The sequence below is a fragment of the Chiloscyllium plagiosum genome, unplaced genomic scaffold (genome assembly GCF_037043375.1).
Source record: "Chiloscyllium plagiosum isolate Xiang-an unplaced genomic scaffold, Cpla_swu_hap1 HiC_scaffold_7, whole genome shotgun sequence".
NCBI classification, from domain to species: Eukaryota; Metazoa; Chordata; class Chondrichthyes; order Orectolobiformes; family Hemiscylliidae; genus Chiloscyllium; species Chiloscyllium plagiosum.
Window position 1 is genome coordinate 42,462,718 of NW_028270145.1, and position 20,651 is coordinate 42,483,368.

The window sequence follows — 20,651 nt, forward strand, 5'->3', positions numbered from 1 at the left end:
CATCGGTCTGGCCTACGTATGACTTCAGACCCATAGTGATGTGGTTGACTCTCAATTGCCCTCTAAAATAGCTTAGCAAGCCATTCAGTTGTACCAATCACTACAAAGTCTAAAAAAAAAATCAAATTAGACGCATCACCTTGCATTGACCTAGACACCGGAAAAGACAATAGCAGAAACGGCCATTGCAAAGTCCTTCTTGCTGACATCTGAGGGCAAGTGCCAAAGTTGGAAGAGCTGCCTCACAGGCTAGTCAAGCAGCAGCCTGACATTGTCTGTAAGATCTGATTCCATGAATATGGCTAAGTCCCAGACATCACCATCACCATCCCTGCATATGTCCTGTCCCATCAGCAGGACAGACCCAACAGAGGAGACGGCATAGTGGTATACAGTTGGGATGGAGTTGTCCTGGGAGTCCTCAGCATTGACTCTGGACCCCATGAAGTCTCATGGCTTCAGTTTAAACATTGGCAAGGAAACCGACTGCTGATTACCATGTACCGTCCTCTTTCGGCTGATGAATCAGTACTCTTCTATGTTAAACAGCACTTAGAGGAAGTACTGAAAATGACAGGGCCGCAGAAGGTACTTGGGGTGAGGGGTTCAATGTCCACCAGCAAGAGTGGCATGGTAGCAGTACTACAGATCCTAAAGGACATAACTACTTGACTGGGTCTGCAGCAAGTGCTGAGGGAACCAACAAGAGGCAAAAACATGTTTGACCTCACCCTTACCAATCTGCCAGCTGCAGATGTATCTGTCCATGACAGTATCGGTAAGAGTGACCAAGAGCTCATGGAGAGAAGTCCTGCTTTCACATTGAGAATAACCTCCATTGTGTTGTGTGACAGTATCACCGTGCTAAATGGGACAGACTTCGAACAGATCTAGCAACTTAAGACTGGGCATCCATGAGGTGCTGTGGGTATCAATAACAGCAGAACTGTACTCCAGCACAATTTGTAACCTCATGGCCAGGCATATCCCACACTCAACCATTACCATCAAGTTCAGGAATCAACCCTGAATGGAGAGTGCAGGAGGGAATGCAAGGACCAGCACCAGGCATACCTGAAAATGAGGTGTCAACCCGGTGAAGCCATCAAATGGGATTATTTGCATGCCAAACAACATAAGTAGCAAGTGATAGACAGAGCTAAGCGATCCCAACAGATCAGATCTCAGCTCTGCAGTCCTGCTACACCCAGTCGTAAATGGTGGTGGATGATTGAACAACTCACCAGAGGAGGAGGCTCCACAAATATCCCCATCCTCAATTATGGAAGAGCCAAGCACATCAGTGCAAAAGGTAAAGCTGAAGTTTTTGCAGCAATCTTCAGCCAAACGTGCTGAGTGGATGATCTACCTCAACCTCCTCCAGTGGTTCCCAGCATCACAGATACCAGTCTTCAACCAATTTGATTCATTCCACATGATATAAGAAATGGTTGGAGACACTGGATATTGTAAAGCCTATGGGCCCTGATAACATTCCAACAATAGTATTGAAAACCTGTGCTAAAGACCTTGCCGCTCCCCTAGCCAAGCTGTTCCATTACAGTTACAACACTGGCATCTACCGGACAATGTGGAAAATCGCCCAGTAATGTCCTGTACATTAAAAGCAGGACAAATCCAGCCCGGCCAATTAGCGCCTCATCAGTCTACTCTCGATCATCAGTAAGGTGATGGAAGATGTCATCAACAGTGCTATCAAGCAGCACCTGCTCAGCAATAACCTGCTCAGTGATGCCAACATTGGGTCCTGCCAGGGCCATTCAGCTCCTGACCTCATTTGGGTCAAACATGGACAAAAAAGCTGAATTCCAGAGATGAGGTGAAGAGTGACAGCCTTTGACATCAAGGAGCCTAGCAAAACTGGAATCAATGGGAATCCGGGAAATTCTTCAGTGGTTGATGTCATACCAGACACATTGGAAGATAGTTGTGACTGTTGGAGGTCAGTCATCTCAGCTCCAGGACATCTCCTCAAGGTAGTGTCCTAGGCCGAACCATCTTCAATAATGACCTTGTCTCCATCGTGGAGTCAGAATTGGGAATTTTCATTGATTATTGCACAATGTTCGGCATCATTCGCTACTCCTCAGATACTGAAGCAGTCCATGTTCAAATACAATAAGATCTGGACACTATTCAGGCTTGGGATGACAAGTGGCAAGTAGCAATCGTGCCACACAAATGTCAGGCTATGACTAACAAGAGACAATCTAACCACCGCCCCCTTGGCATTTAGTGGTGTTACCATCACTGAATCCCCCACTGTCAGCATCCTGGGAGTTATCATTGATCAGAAACTCAACTGGACTCACCACATAAACACAACAGTTACAACTGCAGGTCAGAGGCTAGGAATAGGGCAGCGAGGAATGCACCTTGTGACTCCCCACAGCCTGTCCACCATCTACAAGGCAAAAGTCAGGAGTTTGATAGAATACTCCCCACTTGCCTGGATGAATGCAGCCTCAACAACACTCAAGAACCTTAACACCATCGAGGACAAAGCAGCCTGCTTGATTGGCATTGCATCCACAAGCTTCCACTCCCTCTACCAACTAAACCCAGTGTGTACTGTCTACGAGATGCACTGCAGAAATTCACCAAAGATAAACGTACAATCACTTCCATCTAGAAGGACAAGGGCAGCAGGTATATGGAAACACCACCACCTTCAAGTTCCCCTGCAAGCCACTCATCACCTTGACCTGGAAATATATCACCGTTCCTTCATTAGAACATAGTACATAGAAAAATACAGTGCAGTACAGGCCCTTTGGCCCTTCATGTTGCGCCGATCCAAGCCCACCTAACCTACACTACCCCACTATCCTTCATATGCCTATCCAATGCCCGTTTAAATGCCCATAAAGAGGGAGAGTCCACCACTGCTACTGGCAGGGCATTCCATGAACTCACGACTCGCTGAGTAAAGAATCTACCCCTAACATCTGTCCTCTACCTACCACCCCATAATTTAAAGCTATGCCCCCTCGTAATAGCTGACTCCATACGTGGAAAAAGATTCTCATGGTCAACCCTATCTAAACCCCTAATCACCTTGTACACCTCTATCAAGTCACCCCTAAACCTTCTTTTCTCCAATGAAAACAGCCCCAAGTGCCTCAGCCTTTCCTCATACTATCTTCCTACCATACCAGGCAACATCCTGGTAAACCTCCTCTGCACCCGTTCCAGTGCCTCCACATCCTTCCTATAGTATGGCGACCAAAACTGCACACAATACTCCAGATGCGGCCGCACCAGAGTCTTATACAACTGCAACATGACCTCAGTACTCCGGAACTCAATTCCTCTACCAATAAAAGCCAGTACGCCATATGCCTTCTTCATCGCACTATTTACCTGGGTGGCAACTTTCAGAGATCTGTGTATATGGACACCAAGATCCCTCTGCTCATCCACACTACCAAGTATCTGACCATTAGCCCAGTACCCCATCTTTTTGTAACTCATACCAAAGTGAATCACCTCACACTTACCTACATTGAACTCCATTTGCCACCTTTCTGCCCAGCTCTGCAGCTTATCTATATCCCGCTGTAACCTGACACATCCTTCCTCACTGTCAACAACTCCACCGACTTTCGTATCATCCTCAAACTTGCTCACCCAACCTTCTAGCCCCTCCTCCAGGTCATTTATAAAAATGACAAACAGCAATAGTCCCAAAACAGATCCTTGCGGAACACCGCTAGTAACTGCACTCCAAGATGAACCTTTACCATCAACTACTACCCTCTGTCTTCTTCCAGCCAGCCAATTCCTAATCCAAACCTCCAACTCACCCTCAATGCCATACCTCCGTATTTTTTGCAGTAGCCTACCATGGTGAACCTTATCAAACGCCTTACTAAAATCCATATACAGCACATCTACCGCTTTACCCTCGTCCACCTCCTTAGTCACCTTCTCAAAGAATTCAATAAGGTTTGTGAGGCACGATCTGCCCTTTACAAAACCATGCTGACTATCCTTGATCACATTATTCCTATCCAGATGTTCATAAATCCTATCTCTTCCAATTCTCTCTAAGACTTTGCCCACAACAGAAGTGAAGCTCACCGACCTATAGTTACTAGGGTTATCCCTACTCCCCTTCTTGAACAAGGGAATCATATTTGCTATCCTCCAGTCTTCTGGCACTATTCCTGTAGACAACGAGGACATAAAAATCAAAGTCAATGGCTCTGCAATCTCCTCCCTTGTTTCCCAGAGAATCCTAGGATAAATGCCATCAGGCCCAGGGGACTTATCTATTTTCACCCTTTCCAGAATTTCCAACACCTCATCCCTACATACCTCAAAGCCGTCCATTCTAATTAATTGTGACTCAGTATTCACATCGGCAACAATGTCCTGTTCCTGACTGAATACTGACGAAAAGTATTCATTCAGTGTCTCCCCAATCTCTTCTGCCTCCACACGCAACTTCCCACTACTATCCTTGACTGGACCTATTCCTACCCTAGTCATTCTTTTATTCCTGACATACCTATAGAAAGCCTTTGGGTTTTCCCTAATCCTACCAACTGAGGACTTTTCATGTCCCCTCCTTGCTGCTCTTAGCTCTCTCTTCAGATCCTTCCTGGCTACCTTATAACTCTCAATCACCCCAATTGAACCTTCACGCCTCATCTTTACATAGGCCGCCTTCTTCCCTTTAACAAGGGATTCCAATTCCTTATTAAACCACGACTCCCTCACACGACCCTTTCCTCCTTGCCTGACAGGTACATACTTATCAATGACACTCAATAGTTGCTCCTTGAACAAGCTCCACATATCAATTGTGCCCATGCCTTGAAGCCTACTTTTCCAAGCTACACATCCTAAGTCGTGCCTCACTGCATCATAATTTCCCTGCTCCCAGCTATAACTCTTTCCCTGCAGTGCACACTTATCCCTCTCCATCACTAGAGTAAAAGTCACCGAATTGTGGTCACTGTCCCCAAAGTGCTCACCTACCTCCAATTCTAACACCTGGCCTGGTTCATTACCCAGAACCAAATCCAGTATAGCCTCACTTCTTGTTGGCCTGTCTACATATTGTGTCAGGAAACCCTCCTGCACACATTGGACAAACACCGACCCATCTAACGAACTCAAGCTATAGCTTTCCCAGTCAATATCAGGAAAGTTAAAGTCCCCCATAACAACCACCCTATTACTTTCACTCTTCTCCTGAATCATCCTCGCAATCCTTTCTTCTATGTCTCTCGGACTATTAGGAGGCCTGTAGAAAACTCCTAACAGGGTGAGCTCACCTTTCCTATTCCTAACCTCAGCCCAAACCACCTCAGATGGCGAGTCTTCATCCATCGTCCTTTCCACCGCTGTAATACTATCTTTGACAAGCAATGCCACACCTCCCCCTCTTTTACCCCCACCTCTGACTCTACTAAAACATTTAAACCCTGGAACCTGCAACAGCCAATCCTGTCCCTGTTCTACGCATGTCTGGCAGCACAGTGGCACAGTGGTTAGCACTGCTGCCTCACAGCGCCAGAGACCCGGGTTCAATTCCCGCCTCAGGCGACTGACTGTGTGGAGTTTGCACGTTCTCCCCGTGTCTGCGTGGGTTTCCTCCAGGTGCTCCGGTTTCCTCCCACAGTCCAAAGATGTGCAGGTCAGGTGAATTGGCCATGCTAAATTGCCCGTAGTGTTAGGTAAGGGGTAAATGTAGGGGTATGGGTGGGTTGTGCTTTGGCGGGGCGGTGTGGACTTGTTGGGCCGAAGGGCCTGTTTCCACACTGTAAGTAATCTAGTAATCTAATATCTCCGTAATAGCCACAATATCGAAATCACAGGTACCAACCCACGCTGCAAGTTCATCTACCTTATTTCGTATACTTCTTGCATTGAAGTATACACACTTCAAGCCACTTTCCTGTTTACAGGCATCCTCCTTTGAGATTGATGCCGTGTTCCTAACCTCCCTACACTCCAGGTCCTGGACCCACAGTCTAGGTTTCCATGCTCCTGCAGAGTTAGTTTAAACACCCCACAAGAGCACTAGCAAACCTCCCCCCAAGGATACTGGTGCCCCTCAGGTTCAGGTGTAGATCATCCTGTTTATAGAGGTCCCAGTTCCCCAGAAAGAACCCCAGTTATCCAGATACCGGAATCCCTCCCTCCTGCACCATCCCTGTAGCCACGCATTTAACTGTTCTCTCTCCCTATTCCTCGACTCTGTATCACGTGGCACCGGTAACAAACCAGAGACAACAACTCTGTTTGTTCTAACTCTGAGCTTCCAACCTAGCTCTCTGAAAGCCTGCCTAACATCCTCAGCCCTCCTCCTACCTATGTCGTTGGTGCCAATGTGGACCACGACTTCAGGCTGCTCACCCTCCCCCTTAAGGACCCGGAAAACACGATCAGAGATGTCACGTACCCTTGCACCTGGGAGGCAACATACCAAACGTGAGTCTCTCTCGCCCCCACAAAACCGCCTATCTGTGCCCCGAACTATCGAGTCCCCAATAACTATTGCTCTGCTCTTCTCCACCCTTCCCTTCTGAGCAATGGGCACAGGCTCCGTGCCAGAGGCCTGAACCCCATTGCTTACCCCTGGTAAGTCGTCCCCCCCACAAGTATCCAAAACGGTATACTTGTTCTTGAGGGGAACGGCCGCAGGGGGTCCATGCACTGGCTGCTTCCTCCCAGTCCCCCTCACTGTCACCCATCTGTCTGCAATCTTTGGAGTTACTACTTCCCTAAAACTCTGATCTATGACCCCCTCTGCCTCCCGAATTATCCTAAGTTCATCCAACTCCAGCTCCAGTTCCCTAACGGTCTTGGAGGAGCTGGAGATGGGTGCACTTCCTGCAAGTGTAATGAGCAGGGACGACCATGGCATCCCTCACCTCAAATGTGTTGCAAGAGGAACATTGCACTGCCATCCCTCTAAAAGTAACCTTTTAAAAAAAACAAACTAGGTCTAAAGAATAGAACAAGCAAAATGCAGCACTTACCTACTTACCACAACGGGTCTTATTATTAGGTTAGAGGAGGAGGGCGGGTGGGAGACACTACCTCTGTAGTGCCTTGGGTTCCTCTCCTGCACGCTTTTATAGGGAAAAAAAAACCTACCCAGGTAAGCTTGCGCTACACCAGCTTCCGGGTCCCGGCTGCCCCTCTGGTCGTTGTCACTTCCCCCTGCTGCTCCCGCTCTTTCTGTGAAGAGAAAAAAAACACCGCTGCCCGTTACCGGTAAGTAATTTTAAAACAAACTGTCTTACCTTAGCTGTAGCCTTCTGGATTCGTTTAAACTCAGCTGCTGCTCGCATTGTGGCTGGGTCAACCCATATAGCAGGTGGATACAGTAGTTCAAGAAGGAAGCTCACCACCACTTTCTCAAGGGCAATTAGGAATGGGCAATAAATACTGACCAGCCAGCAAATGAATGGAAGTGCTTGTGTGCGGGGGTGGGGGTGGGGGTGTGGGGTGGGTGCATAGGAGAGCATAATCCTCCATTGTTAACTGCTCTGACCACTGCAAAGGAGGTGCACTGAAGATCACCAAGTGGCAGAGTCCATGTCCATGGGGATAGATAGGAAACTCCCAGATACCTGCTGTCAGAATTGGATATTACACAGCCCCATGACACCTAAAGAATATTAATATTGACTTGCTTTTGCCACAAAGTGAAACATAATTATATTAAGTTTCATGCCAACGCTGTTGATATCTTGTAACTGTTGGTTTCTGCTGGAACCATCTAGGATGCCTTGGGTAGACTGAAAGTCACCAATCCTTGTTGTGGGTATCAGTTTAAGAAACTAATACTATGTGGAGAAGGATGCCCACATAAACTCCTCAGGAGAAGGTAAGCTCTTTTGGATGACCATTAAACAGTCTTATTACACATTACTTAGTAGCTAATTATATTACACCTGAGATACATGGTTACTTCCAATCTCACAAGAAACAATTAGGCTTAATTTAAGATTAAGTACATATTGCTATTTTAATTAAGGTGTTATTAACATGGTGAACAATTACTGAAGCACTATATAACCTCTGGTGAATACATAACTCATAAGGTTCACACGCACAACTCTGGTTAGTTTGTCCCAGGGATAGTCCTTTATAATGGGATTCATAGAGCTTATTTTTTGATGTCAGTTCACATTTTCAGATACTAACTGCCTTTTACAACAATGATCATCTGCACAATGGTGACATATTTTTGATTGTCCCCTTCGCTCTTTGCAATTCACTGTTTTCTTCAATCAAAGGCTCACACGAGACTCAAAAGTGGGCAAGAGATTTTAACATCAGGATACACAAAGGAAGCATGATCACATGATGTCTGCACACCTTCACCAGCTCAAGTATATGAATCTCAGTGCAGACTCCATGGCAGATAGATAAGTTGTCATGAATTAAGTGTACATCGCAGGTAAACAAAAACAATTGACAGAGACATGAGTGGGCATTTCCTGTTGGTGGGTGATGAACACCAAGTTCAATTGCAAATGAATGCTGAGCCTCAGAGGTCACTGACAAAAGTCTATTCTGGAGCAATAATGGAAAATGTGTGTGGCCTTAAGGAAATGTTATGTATGAATAGTATGTATTCAATTTTAAGAACCAAAGTGAAACAAATCCATTAATAAATGCATAATGTCATTAACTCAGTTTGCAGAAACCTGCAAATTCATTCAATTAAGGGATGAGCTCATTAAAGACCTGATTATATTAGACATAAATGATCCTACTATGAGAGCATGAGAGCACACCTACTAAGAGAAGAAAAACTAACCCTCAGGTAAAAAATAGACACATGCAGAGGTGCACGTTATGAACCACCAGCTGGAGCATACACATGGCAGAATAAACCAAGCCTTAAATTATGCCGACAGATCCTCCATGTTCAAAGCGCAGAACAATTACAAACAAAGGTGAGTGTACAAATACTTCAGAAGGGTTCATGCAAAAGAGAAAGCAAAAAGCAGTGTTAGCATTCCAAGAAGCAGAATCATCTTGCACCCAAGTCTCTAGATAAAAAACAAGTGCAATGATCAAGTATAATGGAGTGACATCAAATGAAGATCCCAACGAATCACTGTATACTATGTAACAGGTTCATGCAGTAAAGTCAAGAGGTGAGACATGTTTTTGAGACTGTTGGAGTGAGAACTGCAGAAGGAGAGTATCAGTCAACATAAAGTTTCAGATAAACACTGGTTATGCAACATCATGACCTTCATGGATCTGTGTCAAGTAAGTTGGTGATTCAAAAATTAAATACTTGAAAGTCCAGTTAAGCATGTGTAATGGCAGTACAGTTGCCAAGAGGACAGATTATTCTGTGAGCTCATTAGAACAGCATGAATGAGGACGTGATCCAGATGATAGATAGAAAGCAAGTGCCTCTCATCTTAGTTGGAGCAAGTTGAAGTTTCGATTGGTAACACTCAATATGCCAAAAAAGATTGGCAATTTGTCAACCATTGTCCATGGAACACATCCCAGCGGAGTACAAAGACATGTTTACATAGCTAGGATGTCTTTCAGAAGAATATCATTTTGACGTAGGTGAGAATTTAAGACCAATTCAGCATCTACCAAGAAAAGTTCTGGCTGCCCTCAAATCTAGCCTGAAAGACAAGATGGAGGAACTAGAAAAGAAGACAGCAGTAAAGGAATTGACAACACCTACAGAGTGGATTAGCTGCATGGGAGCAGAGAAACAAACAGGAATGATGCGAATATGCATCAACACAAAAGAACTAAATAAAAATGTGAAAAAATGTTACTGCCCCAAGAACAATCAAGGAGGCAGTGGCATCGTGGTAATGTAGTAATCAAGAACTCCAGGCTAATTTTCAAGGAGTATGTGTTCAAACTCTCAGCATGACAGATGATGAAGTTTGAATTCAATAAAGAGAATCTGGGAAAAATAATCTAGCCTAATAGAGACCATATAACAATTGTTGTTGTTGTAAAAACACATCTAGTTCACTAATGCTTTTTAGGAAAGGAAATCTGCAACTCTTACCTGGTCCAATCTGCACGTGACTCCAGATCCACAGTAATGTGGTTTCACTCTTAACTGCTCCCTGGGCAATTAAAGATGGGTAATAAATGTTGGCCGAGCCAGTGACACCCACGTCTCATGAATGATTTAAAAGAAAAATCATTTGAAATGTTATCTTTTCAATGTCTTATCCGGTAATGTGTAGTTGGCTACAACTGTGAATCTAAATGGTGAGCCTTAGTGAAGTTATGGTTCAGTGTGACATCAGCGAGACAGAACCTGGAGAAACCCTAATGCAGCAAGGACAAGTAGTTACATTTGTGTCCAGGGTATTAAGACAAATGGAGTGTCACAATGCCTAGATCAAAAAAGAATTCCTTTGCTTCATAGACTCATAGAGATGTACAACACGGAAACAGACCCTTTGGTCCAACTCATCCATGCCGATCAGATATCCTAACCATATCCAGTCCCATTTGCCAGCACGTGGTCCATAAGCCTCTAAATCCTCTCTATTCATATACCTTTTCAGATGCCTTTTAAATATATTAATTGTACCAGCTTCCACCACATCCTCTCACAGTTCATTCCATACACGCACCACCCTCTGTTTCTCTGTGACAAGATCAGTGCTGCAGCCCAGTCAGTAGGTTTAGCCAACATCATTGGCTTCCTGCAGCTGCAGGGCATTACAGATTGTAAGGTGTGTGACTTCTAGATATTTTAATATCATTTATTTTAGGGTTTGACTTTGAACTAGTGGCATTTGGGTCTGTGTTAATGAAATGATTCAATGATTACCTTGTAAGCATTACTGTTGCCATGGTGATTTCTTTTAAAACACAACCTGAATGAAAGACTTCCTGGAGAGTAATAAGTTTCTGATTGCTTTAGGGAGTTATATGAGCAAATAGAATAAAATTAACGGCTGCATCATCACTGCTTTTGAAGGTTCATGCCACCCATTTACAATTTATAGGTGTTGCTAAAGTGTCGCATGCCACATATAGCAGTGCTACCACGTGATGCCACTGGAAGCCATCTTTATCACTTTGGGAGAAAAAGGATACGGTACCCATGCAGATTTCCAATTATAGTGACAAAATGTTTCTGTCCAACCAAGGATATCCATAGGCTTCCTTATACCTACCATTGTCCTAGACAGTGGACCGACTGGAGGAGACATCTCTAACCTCATCTCACAGATGAACACTGGCAAATGTTCAGAGAACACTGCTTCTTTCTACTTTCACTAAGTATGGGACAACTTCTGGGTGACTGTCTGTGTGGAGTTTACACATTCTCCCCGTGTGTGCCTGGGATTTCTCCGGGTGCTCCAGTTTCCTCCCATAGTCCAAAGATGTACAGGTCAGGTGAATTGGTCATGCTAAATTGTTAGGTGCATTGGTCAAAGGGAAATGGATCTGGGTGGTTACTTCTTCAGGGGTTGGTGTGGACTTGTTGGGCTGAAGGGCCTGTTTCTACACTGTAGGGAATCTAATCTAATCTAATCTTAAAGGCTTTCTTGGTATTATTATATCCTGCTTAACAATAAGATTGTTACTTAAAATAACTTTCCAGTAAAGATTCCATCATGGGAGGAAGTCTGGGATGACCCCCAGAAGTCTTTAGAACTAGGTGTGATCTGAGATTCATCAAGTCCATATGCCTCCCCCATTGTCCTTGTGAGGAAGAAAGACAGAAATCTGAGGATCTGTATTGATCACCAGGCCCTCAATTCAAAGACTCAGAAGGATGCTTACTCTCGACATAGGGTTAAGAAGCATTACATGTTTTCAAAGGTGTAAAGTATTTCCCAGTCTCAATTGGTATCACAGTTGTAGCCAACTACACATCACCGAACAAGACGTTGAAAAGATAACATTTCAAGTTGGCTCTGGGACACATTATGAATACACAAGGTGTTGTTTGGGCTGAGTGAAATTCTGACCAATATGTGGGTTGGATAAAATGCCTTTAATTTTCAGTCTCTCCCTATATGTCAGGACAACACACACAGCTTTGGCTCGACACACAAGGATACCCATGTGAGACTAGACACTATCTGAGCTGGCTTGTTATGGTTCAACTTGAAAGTGAAAGCCAGAGAAGTATCAACTTTTCCAGATAGAAATATAGTACCTTTGGGTACTTTATTATTAAGGACGGCATTATTCCTGATGATGAGAAAAACCACGCAGTAGAAGAGTGGGGCTGGCCTAAGATGGAGAGGGAATTGCATGGCTTAGCTGGTTACTAAAGGAGGTTTCTGCACAGCCGTGTACAGTAGGTTGCCCTGCTCCATGACTTGCTGAGGAAATTAGAAAATGCTGTAGGAGTGGTTGGAAACGAATGCATGAGATGTGATTCTTCATGGAGCATCTTAACTGGACTCCAGCATGTGAAACTCCCTTTACACCCCCAAATAGAAGCTTGTCTCACTACCTTCCTTGGCTTCCCAGATTTCCAACTACTTTACAGAATGGAAACCAAGAGCACTTCCCTTGGACAAGGAGCAATGCTGCCAAGAGTTGTGTCACATCTACTAACCAGAGGCTAATGGGGAGTGCAAATCATTCAACTGTGTTTTGCTTGACCATCTGGGTACGTTGCCACCTGGGATGAAACGAAAGTACCCTAAGTACCTTCCACAGCTGGTCTCCACACTCATCCATGGGCTATTCCCCACACTATCTATTTTTTGTGAAGAACCAATCCTCCCTGTGGGCCATCTCTTTGGATTCACCACACTTTCTGATGGAAATGATTAAGCCAATGAGTGGATAGCTGAGCATCACATGAGGCTAAGACAGATATTGTAGATGGCATCCAGAGGACTGAGAGAAAAGCACTCAGAAAAATAACATTGAACCATCACAAGGGTGACAGGCATGACCTCTCAATAGAAGCAAGGGTGTTCTTCCAAAATTGGAGTGTCAGGGATCAGCATAATATACAGAATGTTTTGGGACCCTGGACCTTAGAGTCATCAAATGGCTGGACACAAGTGTCCACACCAATGTCGTTGAACCAATAGCTGCGAGGGTGCCTCAGACAACAATTCACAGATGGAGGCCATTAGTCTGCTGGTTGACATGGAGATAAGCAGCTCACTCAGAGGTGGTGTGGAACCTGAAGTGTCATTTTGCATTGGGCTTAAGTGAAGTTGGATATTTATGCACAATTCTGGAGTCATTTGTATCTTATAAATCCAGTATGGGATGTCTACACTCTCTCTGGAAAATGATGTTGGGAGGATCATGTTAGGAGGCAGAAATTGCAGCAACATGGGTTGTCAAATCATATGGGTCCTTGACACCTCACCGACATAGACACTGATATTGGTGATCTGCCACAAAGCCTGGATCCCTTGGAAAATACCAGCACAGATACAAGACTGAGAAGATCTTCAAGAGCAAATGATGGATATCTCCCCAATTATTACCATTTGCCCAGATTGATGATATAAGAAGAGAATACTGCCATGAATATGGACTCCAACATTTCATTGTCCTGGCAAAATTGATCCTATTAATCACACAACTGCTTAGCAGATGGTTACTCTGTGCTCTGTTCAGAATGGCAACTTTCAATCCGGGTGGTGAATAATGGAACCTGTAGCAGCAGCTCAAGCAGTTGTATCAGGATATCCACCAGTAGGTGGCACTAGTGAGGGAGGGCAGCTGAAACAAAGGATGTCTTTTGGGAAGGAGTAGACAGGCAAAGAATTCCTCAGTCCAGTGTAAAACCACAGGCTTCATTATAAGTAAATACTTTGTTGATTAACCTTAATTTCTCTTCATGTTTGTATTTACCTGTTGCCAGTGGAATAAAGAATCTCTGCTTCATGATCTTTGGGTTGCCAGTGTCTTCAAATCTCATGTTATGCAATATTAAGAATTGTGAGAGCTATTGAATGCATTTGGGGCTGCTACCACCCCATTATTACTCAAAAACATCATAGTATAGCTATTGCGGTACTTGAGACATTGCTGTTACTCAGCAGACACTAAAATAGCTGTGAGGAAGCAAACGGTAGCAGTTTTGTAGGAGAGATTGTGTGAGGCATACCAATACTCTACTGAAGAACAAAATTGTGTCTTTATTATGGGAAATACAAAGTTAATTTGTGTTATATTTTGTATCATCATAAAGCTTGACACAAAATGATGTTTGGAGTACCATTAAAAGGCTCGAGGTTTTCCAGTAATGAACATTAAATTAGTAACAACGTCCCATTAAGATGTTGTTGCTTTAATTTGATCGGTGAATGTGTACCATGTGAGTTATTTTGCAAACGTTTATGAATCATTTCATTCTACTATGTGGGAAAATCTGTTGTTGTGAATCTTTTCCATTTTCCCTATATATACTCATGTTCTGAATTTATTAGATTAATAGGTATTAAATGTTAAAAGGACCAACCAATTAAATTTGTTTGCCAAATGCTGATTTTAGCTCAGCACATATGGCACATGGCCATGGTTTGTCTCTGAGTTGTAATTTTTGAATTTTTCTGCATATCCACGTCCTTTGAAGCAAATGTATGCAACTGCGAGGATGTTGAAAAGAAACAGAAATGCTAACATTAATTCAAAGAGGTTATTTTGGCCAAAAGATGTAAGTTCCATTAAATGCATGTTGCCCTGTAAGTAATCCTGTTTTAAAATCTGGAATTAGTGCAAAATTTTGGTCCTAATTGCTGATCATAAATTGCCTGAAAATGCCAAAGATTTTCGGCTCAAATGTACTCCCCACAATGGGCATCATTTTATTGAAATTGACCTGCTTGTGTAGCAAGCAGAGCTGATAGCAGGTCAGGAAACTGGGAAAGTGGGCATGACTGGGGCTCTCAAACTCAGCCACTGCTTCCAGGAAGCTAGGTCAATTTAAACTTATTGGCATCATCATGATTTACACCCCATGAAGGAAATGGTTTACAGAAATGGAGATTGAAGGCACATTGCTTTCTGAAGCTTCAGCAACTCCAGGAATGGCTTTATCCTGGAGGCTCTTCTATGCGATGTGAGGGACTGAAGTGAAGTGCTGTTTGTGTCATTCAGAAAGAAGAGGCCATCCTCACAAACCAAGCTGGTGTACATTCAAGAGTAATGAGCAGCAGGATTTTGGCACCTTGAAGCTGAACTCAGTGCCACAAGAAATTTAATAACCTCATGGCAGCTGAAATGATGAATGCTTTCCCACCTACAGCTGCAAACCCTTACACTCTCTGGTTCTCCTCAAACCAACATACCTGGGTGCTCCATTCAATGTACTCTCTCCAGGCATCCTGTCAGTTCCCCATTGGAACAGCCAAACTCTTTCAAACACATTGATATCGCATGTTCATCCCTCAGTGTGTAATAGTCACGTTCTAGAACTGTTATAATTCTCACCTCTTCACCTAGCCAAATTTACCCACGCTAAATCATCAATAACAATTTCTTGAAAAGCATTTCCTGCAAAAGCTTTGCCCAACTGCGAGTGTTGATTAAAGGATTTTTATGCTCTAAGTTTGATATTGGGAATCTGTTTTATTCTGGGGCAGAATGTTCCAGGTCCATGTTCATCCATGGGCAAATGCCAGTCAGAATGTTCCAGGTCCAGTCCTATCCCCACCATCATTTTAGAAGTGGTGGGGGGGATGTGGGAACTTCCCCCTTCTCCAGTTGAGGGTGTTAAGTTGGTTCCTTGTGCCCAAGGGAAGGCCTTGCCTCGCCACTACACTGATTTAATCAGTGGATCAAGAGACAGGCTACCTATAGTGACACCTCTAATACCAATTGAAGGACCTTCCCCACAATTTTGACCTCATCATCTAACCAACTATTGACATGCTCCCATCACAATGCCCACTCGCCAGCATCTGGCAGCCTCGCTCCAGCATAATCCCAGAAGTATCAGTATGGTTGGACCTCCATCTGGAAGTAAAGGTAAGTTCCTCCTCATCCTAAATAAAGTGTCCTTGTGTGCACAACTGAAATGGGACACCCAGCTAAGCATCAGTGCGTCAGTAAGATATATGCTCAGGTGTGGTGAGCTTTTCCCCACCACCTCCCTGAAATAACTCCACAGAGGCTAGCATACCGTCACCAAGTCACCCTTTATTCGTACTTGCACAGTACTTGGCATTGGTCCAGCTAGCACAACCTGCTCCTAGAGTGAGCAGAACCCCGGACACTCCTGTTTATTTATTTTTTTTTGTGTTTTTTTTCTGTTTTTTTTCTTTTTTTATTCTTAAACCCCCACACTACCGCCTAAGTGCGGTAGTGCTTATTATTTTTTTTCCCCCAGCACCCATGGTGTGTGTGTGCAGGTGTGAGACACAGTGAAAGACACAAAGTGCACCAATCTTTATTCAAATTCCACCACCAGGAAGATAGGAAAACACCCGGGTGGCCAGTGACAAACACTGTCCTTCACATCAAAGGGCAGTGCTGTGTGATCAAAACAGTGAAGAGGAGGGGAGGGACTAAATCAAAATAGAGTTGGAAGGAGAAATGATGCACTCCACTCCCTACGGCGCCCACCTCTCCCTGAACTCCTCCAGGGTGTTGGTCGACACCGCGTGCTCCTTCTCCAAGGACACCCGGGCTCTAACGTAACCGCGGAAGAGGGGCAGGCAGTCGGCCCTAACGACCCCCTCCACGGCCCGCTGCCTGGACCTGTTGATGGCCAGTTTGGCCAGGCCCAGGAGCAGACCCACGAGGAGGTCTTCAGACCTGCCCTCCTTCCTCCGTACCGGGTGCCCAAAGATCAGGAGCGTGGGACTGAAGTGCAACCAAAAACAGAGGAGAAGGTTTTTCAGAAAATCAAAAAGTGAGTGCAAATGCCCACACCCCATATATACGTGGTCCACGGATTCCACAGCGCCACAGAACAAGCAGTTGGGCTGGGAGTCCGTGAACCACCGCAATCTGCGGTTGCAGGGGACTGCTGCGTGCAGCACCCTCCACCCCAGATCCCCGAGAGAAAGGGGGAGGACCCCCGCGTAGAGAGCCCTCCACTGGGGATCTCCACCGCCCGGTGGCAAATGGGCATGCCAAGGCGTGTCCTGACGGTGGATGAGGGAGAAGAGGTGGACGGTGTGCAGCAGCAGTCTTTTTTTTTAAATAAGTGCACAAATCTTTATTCAATTTCCACCACCAGGAAGATAGGAAAACACCCGGGTGGCCAGTGACAAACACTGCCCTTCACATCAAGGGGCAGTGCTGTGTGTTCAAAACAGTGAAGGGGTGGGTAGGGACTAAATCAAAATAGAATTGGAGGGAGAAATGATGCACTCCACTCCCTGCGGCACCCACCTCTCCCTGAACAACTCCAGGGTGTTGGTGGACACTGCGTGCTCCTTCTCCAAGGACACCCGGGCTCTAACGTAACCGCGGAAGAGGGGCAGGCAGTCGGCCCTAACGACCCCCTCCACGGCCCGCTGCCTGGACCTGTTGATGGCCAGTTTGGCCAGGCCCAGGAGCAGACCCACGAGGAGGTCTTCAGACCTGCCCTCCCTCCTCCGTACCGGGTGCCCAAAGATCAGGAGCGTGGGACTGAAGTGCAGCCAAAAACAGAGGAGAAGGTTTTTAAGGAAATCAAAAAGTGAGTGCAAACGCCCACACCCAATATACACGTGGTCCACGGACTCCACAGCGCCACAGAACAAGCAGTTGGGCTGGGAGTCCCTGAACCACCTCAATCTGCGGTTGCAGGGGACTGCTGCGTGCAGCACCCTCCACCCCAGATCCCCGAGAGAAAGAGGGAGGACTCCCGCGTAGAGAGCCCTCCACTGGGGATCCCCACCGCCCGGTGGCAAATGGGCACGCTAAGGCGTGTCCGGACGGTGGATGAGGGAGAAGAGGTGGACAGTGTGCAGCAGCAGTCTATACAGGGCTTTCCTTGTTACATCCCTAAATGAGACAAAATTAAAATTTTGGAGGCGGCTCAGGTTGTGGGACACAGGCTCCCGCGGGAAGTACGGGACCTTGGGGCCAATGTGAAATTCCGTCTGGGCTGGGGTGAGCACGGACGGGATCCCACCGCACACCTGAGCGTTCTCCAACTGGTGCACTACGTCGGGTCCGAGCACCGCCGTTTTAAGGCGTCGGATGGCGGTGGCCACGTACTGGACGTCTACCGCTGCCCTGCCTGCTATGTCCTGCGGCAGCGTCCAGCCCAGGCCCCCGGCACCCAGCACGTCCCCGACACTGGTCACCCTCGCCGCCACGGCCCTCCCCTCCGACAGCCACTCAAACCCGCGAGTACGGAGGTGCGGACTCCTGAGCAACGGCTCCCTGACGACAGCTGCTACTCCAGCCGGAGGGTAGGCGCGACGCGATTCGACCATGTTCCAGACAGTGATCAGGTCCTGGTAAAAGACAGGCAGCGTCTTGAGGGCGACCTCCAAACCGTCATGGTCGACGAACAGGAGCTGCGTGTCGTAGTTGAGGTTACGCACCTGGCGGAAAAAATACGTCACCAGGGCGCACCACCTAGGAGGAGGCTCGACATAAAGGTATCGCCGCAAGGTCTGAAGACGGAACGTCGCGACCTGGGTGCGGACGCACACCAGCGACTGACCGCCCTCCTCAATAGGGTGACTCAGAACCTGCGCGGCGACCCAGTGCATCTTTTTGTCCCAGAAGAAATCGACCAACGTTCTCTGGATGTCAGCGACAAAGCCAGGAGGAGGGACCAAAGTGACCAGCCGGTACCACAGCATGGCGGCCACCAGCTGGTTTATGACCAGCACTCGACTCCTGTAAGATAGCACTCGGAGCAGTCCTGTCCAGCGGCCTAGGCGAGCCGAGACTTTGGCCTCCAGCTCCTGCCAGTTGGCCGGCCAGGATTCCTCAGCCGGGCTGAGGTAGACCCCCAGGTAGAGGAGATGGGTGGTACTCCAGATGAACCCCCGTAACTCCTCCGGCAGAGAGTCCACCCGCCACGGGCCAACCAGTAGTCCGGAGACACTCCTGTTTATATTTGTTAGCCAGAGCTCCCAGATTGGACCAGATTAATCCTCAGAACTGATGGTATCTAGGAAAATATCAGTTTAAATGCAGAAGATAAGTGAGGGGATGGGGTAAGGAATAAACGATAGGGAAGGATAGAGCCCAAAGAGAGAAAACAACAGTTGGACAGATAAAAGAGTGGATAATGGTCTGGCTAGGAGAGTGATAGTTATTAATGGGGACTGTTAGTGGCTAACAATGAGTTGTGCGTAATAGTCAGCTATGTGTTAACAAGGCCTGATGTGTGATGGTTGGGATAAGGACATGGTAGAGCTCAAGCCCTAAAGTCATTGAACTCAAATGTTGAGTCCAGAGGACTGTAGGATCCTCAAGCAGAAAAGGAGGTGCTGTTCTTCCAGGTTGCGCAAAGCTTCAACAAGCCATCCTGTTCCCTGGCCAACAGCTCTGGCTCAGGCTTGCTGCAGTGCTCCAGTAAAGCTCAGCACCAGCTGGAAGAACAGCACCTCCTTTTCTGTGTGGGAATCCTGTAGCCTTCTGGACTCAATATTGAGTTCAAAAGCTTTAGGGCTTGAGCTCTCTGGTGTCCTTTATCCCAAACCCCACACAACCCATTGTTAGCCACTAACAGTCTCCATTAATAGCTATTCACCATCCCAGCCAGATCATTATCTCCTCCTCTGTCCAACTGTTCTGCTTTCTGTTTGGGCTTTACCTAGTGATTATTCCTTACCCTCTACTCCCACCCTAACTTCTGCATATAGACTGACATTTTCCAAGCTTTCATCAGTTCTGAGGAAGGGTCACTCAACCCAAAATGTTAACTCTGATTTCTCTCCACCGAAGCTGCCAGTGGGCGGCACGGTGGCACAGTGGTTAGCACTGCTGCCTCACAGCGCCAGAGACCCGGGTTCAATTCCCGACTCAGGCGACTGACTGTGTGGAGTTTGCACATTCTCCCCGTGTCTGCGTGGGTTTCCTCCGGGCGCTCCGGTTTCCTCCCACAGTCCAAAAGATGTGCGGGTCAGGTGAATTGGCCATGCTAAATTGCCCATAGTGTTAGGTTAAAGGGGTAAATGTAGGGGTATGGGTGGGTTGCGCTTCGGCGGGTCGGTGTGGACTTGTTGGGCCGAAGGGCCTGTTTCCACACTGTAAGTAATCTAATCTAATCTAAAAAACCTGCTGAACTTTTCCAGCAACTTCTAATTTGTTTCATATTCTATGTGGTTCACCTGGCTGACCTCATAGTAACCATTACACTACCAAACCAGCAAAGCCCAAATCGCAGAGTATAATAGGCCATAATTTATTTTCAAAAATAAATTTTATTCTATATTTAACTATCAGTGGAAGAAAACTTAACAAGATCTGCATCATTTCAAGGTTATCCTCCATGCTCTTACACCTTTGCAGTGAAATTGATATTTCTCAATAAAAACTGAGGGCTGATTCAGATGTTTTGCTGGCCAAGTCTGAATTGTGTCAAATTTTTAGAGGGAAGATTCCTGGTGAAATGTTCAACTGGGATTCCTGTAATTTACAAGTGCTAAGTAGTTTATGTCACTGAAGTTATCCAAGGGCCATAGATTTCTTTTTCGGAAAATCAGTTTTTAAATCTGTTTTCATTACTATATCATTACAGAGAATATATTCTGCAGAATAAT